Here is a 6,000-nt window from a genome sequence, read left to right as displayed (position 1 = left end):
GAATTGTTTATCAATATACATGCACGAGGCATTATTCGGGCATTAGTCATTCCAATTACACTGAACACAGTAAAGTTTGGTTTGAGCAAATTCCCTAAGTAAAAAGTTCCATTTCGGAAATAGGGTTCTTGCACCAAGGCGATTGATGCAGTTCCATTAAGGATTAAACGACATAAGTTAAGTGTAGCGGTTCTTTTGTGCTGCAGATTTATCTGTGCAACCTTAATAGAAAGCATTTCTATCAAAGAATTCCACACATATTTCCATCACACACAAGAACCTCTGCACCTTCATATCGACGCATGAAGCGGGGTATCCCATACAGGATGAAAATTTAAAAATCGTGTGTATAATCTGAATCCCACGAGTTGCCAGGAAAAATACGGCCCTTTGCACCAGTGCCTGGCTATAGTGCAGACCTTAACAACGTTCTGCTTAAGGTAGGATTATTATACACCCTCCTACCCCCACTTTGGGGCCCACAGGCACAGAACCACCCTGAAGCGGGTGTTTACAAAATTTAGGAGAATTCAACTCGTGCATGCGCATTAATAGCAATAAGCACAATTGGTGAATCCTCCCTGAAGAAAACTTGGCTTAGAACTTCAAAATCCCAAGCCAAGTTTTCCCCCCTCCCAATGTGATAGTCGCATTTGAGAATGACTAACGCATATGGGAAGTACTGGATAAGTCGCCTTTTACGACGTGGACCAGTATCCCAGTGGTAGTATTCTATAAGCCGCCACCACACAGCACCAAATCCTACAATGGGTTTAGATAAATCTCTCTCAAATACATTTAGAAACTGCTTTTTAATATTACTTGTTTCAAAACTCCCAAGTTCCTCCACTGCAACATTGTTGATCAAAGCTGGGACCGAAAACGTTTTTCGCCATGTGGGGTAGAAAATGTCTATCCAATTCCGTCCAAATAACGGCATAAAATCATGTTTGCTTTTCAAAATAATTAACCAAACCTTTGTTGAGCATCCATTTGTTTCAACTTTTACTGAGATTTTTCCAAAAATATTCAAAGATTCTCCATTGACAACTACGAGCTTACTATTGCATTTGTATGTTTTAATTTGGCGAAAGTGTAAGTATAGTAAGTAGTTTGGCTAATAACAGATACTGCTGCTCCACAGACTATCTTCATTTTCAATTTTGTCGTCCCTTCAACAAAGGCATCAACTAAACAAGGTTTGCTATTTTTATCGCGAGATGAAATCATCATGCATGGAAAAACGTCATCGTCGTCATCATCTTCTGAATTATCCAATCTAAGTCTTTTAAAGTCATAAGACTCATCTGGAGATTTAGCACGCTGCTCAACAAAATTTACGGATTGAAGTTTGAATGAATTACAGTTCCGTTTGATGTGTCCCCTCTCACCACATCTATTGCAGATCAAATTTTCATGTCCAGAAAATCTTGGAGTGGAATGAAAATTGTTTCTTGTACGTGAGTCAGAATATCTATTACTTCTCGCAAAACGGTTTGGCTCATTTCTATAATGAGAATAACGATGATAATTATTATCTGAGAATCTTCTCTGGGCTCTATCTCGACTAAAGCTTCGACTGCGATCACTGCTATAACTTTGATTCCTGAACCTCACTGGGTTCCTGCTACGGCCCTCAATCTCACCATGACTATCACCTGTTCTTGAACCCAATCTGTGCTTCACCGATAGCACTCTCCCAGATTCCTCCCCGAAAACCTGTGATCGAAGCTCAGCTAGCTCACTCCTCACAACTATCTGTTCAACGTTCGACAAGGTCAATCCGACTTGCCTAAACAATCGTTTTTGCAACTCTTTGTCATGTAATCCGAAAATAATTCTGTTCATGATAAATCCATCTTTGCGGTCACCAAAATCACAATCCTCTGCCAACAACTTTACCGCCAAGATATAATTTTCGGCAGATTCATTAGGTCCTTGTCGGCGTTGATCGAACTTCCACCGAACAAGCATTAAATCATCTTTTTTGTTTAACCGTTCTTTCAAATGTTGGATCATAACATCGTAATCGATTGTACTTAAATCCCTACCTGGAAAAATAAACTTCAATTCCCTGAAAATCACAGGGCCGCTTAAAGTGATAAAAAGACTTCTTTTATTTTCAGGTTGAATATTGTTTAGCTGGTATAAAAACCCCATTCTTTCCATGTAATCTTCAAAACTGGATCCTTGGACATAATAATCTACAGCCCCAATTAACGACATTTGATAAAAAATCTAAATGAAATTGAAATAAAAAGAATTGAGAAAAAAAATTAGTTCTGGAACGACTTACGTGACCTTTTCGGACTTACACGTGGACCGGGTACAGATCTCACCACACGTGCTGCTGATGATGACCACAATCCCTGATGATGAAGTGAGAACCAATGAGATATATCTTATCTCACTTTCCAAATAGGCTGAGCACTTTCTCACTTTTATCTTTCTTGCTTCTTGCTTTCTTTTATAATTCTCTTGGATTATTGATATCTCACACAAGAAGTTGAACTGCCCTCCCAAGAAAAGCAAAAGGAAAAACCCAAAATTAACACCAAGCAAAATAATTTTTCCAGGAATACTTATTCTTTGCTTCTTTTAACCCAGGTAACCACCACTTAAGCGTAATTATGGCCGACGCAATTTATTATTGTATACTTTAAAGGCTGATATTTTCACTGTAATAATTTTTTTCTTTTTACTCGCTGCCCACCACTTCAGGGATATTACGACTCACTGTAGTATAAATATGATTTGTTAAATTTTCAACACCAATTTTTTGCCAGCGTTATCTTTGCTTTTTTTTTCTCGGTTTCACTTTACCAATGAGCACATGTAGCTTTACCTAATTACACTCTTTAAGAATTAGAATTTTGCCTCTTACTATTTCTTTTGAATTTCACGCCGTTTTCTCCAAATTAATAATTTTGCGACGAATTACACAGGCTAATAAACGATGGAATTATATAATTTCGCTTTGTCCACCACGTTTTTTTTTTCAATAGGTATCTGAACAATGGGGTATTATAATAATTATCGAGGCTTGAACAAAAGTCTTTTGTAATATGGCCGACTGAAACTTGTAATACGCGCCACCACGGAACTTCACGCCGGATAAAATCCCAACGAATTTTCCGAATTACTGACCGATTATAACCGAGCCACTCCAATGGAAACTTGTAATGCGTAAACGACCGATTTTCCTTGGGAGAATTAAGCTTTTCTTTGGTAATAACTTTACCTCGTGCGCCACTGAAATGTTCTTTCTTTCACGGATAAAAGACACGTCGTTAGTTTAGAGTATAAACTGTAACTGAGCTCAGCTCGTAATTTTATTCTTATTTATAAAGATCCAATATCTCACTTCGGTGATTATTATACCTAAATGTTCGGACTCATCGTTTTTGGTGTAAGTCATGAAGGTCGAACATGCAATACATAGCACCCTTAACAGAAAAAAAATCGAAAAATATTGAAAAAAGTTATCAATTAATATTGATTACGGTATCCGAGGGTTTTTCGGGACAAAGATGGTTTGTATAATAGTTTCGAGAATTTTACTTTTCATGGAAGGAGGGCTCCCATACAAAATCACATTCTGCTGCTATGTTCTTCTTCTTATATATAAAAATGGAAGCGTTTTCTTTGTAACACCATCACGTATAAAGGGACGGTCAAAATGAAATGAAAATTGGTATCCGAGGGTTTTTTGGGCCAGAGATGGTTTGTATAATAGTTTCGAGAATCTTAATTTTCATGGAAAGGGGGCCAAGGTTGCCGAAATCACAGAAAAATCTATAATTTCACAGAATTTTGAGCCAATTTTCATCACAGAATATGTGTCACAGAACACAGAATTTTGGATATATTCACAGATTTCACAGAACTTTAAAGTTCTGGACGTTTTTCCAAAATTTAGTTTTTTATGTCAATATCAATTTTGGTTAATTATCTTTAAATTTGAAAAAATATGATAAAAAAGAAATTGGTGTACCATCACCATTGATTTTTCTTAAGTAACATGTAAAAAAGAGGCAATTTGACATGACTTTTAAATGAAATAACTGGGAAAAAAATCACAGAAAACCGTCACAAAATTTTTGGGTAAAATCACAGAAAGTCAGAATTTTTTTTCGTCAAAACACAGAATTTTTTTTCGGCAACCTTGAAGGGGTCTCCCATACAAAATCAACTAGAAATGGGACACAACTCGAACAACTTGGAGACGATTTTCATGAAAACTGATTCACGATCTCGAAGAAGTTATAGATGTGTAGATGAATTGAACATTTTCTAATGATTTATCAAGTAACAGGTAAAACGAAGTTTACCGGGTCAGCTAGTTTAATATGAAATATGGAAATGAGTCCAAAAGGAATGGTTAGATCGACAGGAAAGTGAAAGAAAATTAAAATCTTTTTATTTGGAAAATGTCGAAAAAAGGTACAGTCAATAATCTTTGCAACATTTTCCAAATAAAAAGTTTTTTCATTTTCTTAGCTGTTCTGTCGATGTAACCTTTTCTGATGGACTCTCTGTTGTGCTGTGAGCCTACTTGGTTGAATGATTCAACTGAATCAAAGCAATCGAAAGATTCCTTTTAATTCAACCACGGTACTGTGGTTGAATAAAAAGAAATCTTTCGATTGCTTTGATTCAGTCTGATGGACTAATCTTGTAATCGGCTGGTTACAAATCGTTTGATGTTTGTTTTCATTTGTAGTTTTGTATGTTTAGCTCTAGGAAATTCATGTTCCTTGTCTAGTCTCATATCAAGATACCACCACAGTAGGCTACATTTTACTGCCGGCTGCTGTCAATTCACAGAGGAGGATAAGGAGGAAAGAAAAAAAGAAAATGGAAGGCAAAAAGGAAGCTTGCTTCCGGAAAATTCGCGCTTTTCTATATCAGGCGTCCGTGTGTGAAGTCTAGTCTTCGATAAGTGTTCGTGAAGTTCTATGGAATTCGCTCGAAAACGCCGGTTGGCTTCCTCACGACTCGGCCCGCAGACGAGAACGTGCCTAACCGTAACAGGATCATTATCTTCGTCCTCGGGTTCTGCGGATCCCTAATTATCAAGGAGGACTTTCCTTCTCGGCCTGTCCGGATACAGGCCACTCTCGTGGGCAGGCCGATTAAAAGCCAAAGAAGGAAGACGCCTGCAACGATCGAGTCCAGCAACGCCTGCTGGCGCCGACGATTTCGGCACCCCGTAAGATGCGCCACTACATCAACGGCCATCCTGCTTCCGGAACTAGATTTCCGGAACTGCGACGTCGCGCAGCAACAGCAGCAGCAAATCACGATTAGTGAGCCAAATACACGCCACAAATTACACAGAACATTGTTTTATACACACAAACAACACGCCACACAAAAACATCAATTAAACCACAATAAACATGAAATTTCAGGTTCTTTGTAATTTTTCCGTGAAGTTCTTGGTTACCCAGTAGCCAGCCGGTCCTGAGGTTCCGTACTCTTAGAGTACCTTGACTTGGCTAGTCTATCCGTTGCTTTTCTATCAGTAACAATTTCCAAATTTGTTTTTAATATTGAATAAGAGATATAGGGGAGATAAGGGCATAACGAGCACCCAGGGCATAATAAGCATTCCTTTTTTCTACAAAAGTACGTTTTTTCTTAAACAAATTTTCACGAAGATTTGTTTCGTACTACCTTTAGTATTAGTTTTTAATCAAAAAAGAAATATCCTTTTATCTTTACAAAAATATTAAATAATAACCAGCTACGTTCTCAAGTGACGAAAATATTATAATTTTTGAGCACCACCAAGTAAGCTTTCATGACCTTTAAATCATCTTGATCTAAAATGTACGCACTTCAACATGATTTACACATTGTTTCTCAATTTTCACCATCATAAAATATTTGATTTTTAACTTTAATCCATTTTAAAACGCGTTTTTACTTAAATCTGTTGACCGGGGGCGAACAGAGCACTATTAATCAGGGCAAGATGAGCGTTTTCTGCTGTAT

Source organism: Uranotaenia lowii, chromosome 3 (assembly GCF_029784155.1).
Source record: "Uranotaenia lowii strain MFRU-FL chromosome 3, ASM2978415v1, whole genome shotgun sequence".
NCBI classification, from domain to species: Eukaryota; Metazoa; Arthropoda; class Insecta; order Diptera; family Culicidae; genus Uranotaenia; species Uranotaenia lowii.
Note: the sequence above shows the minus strand (reverse complement) of the source record.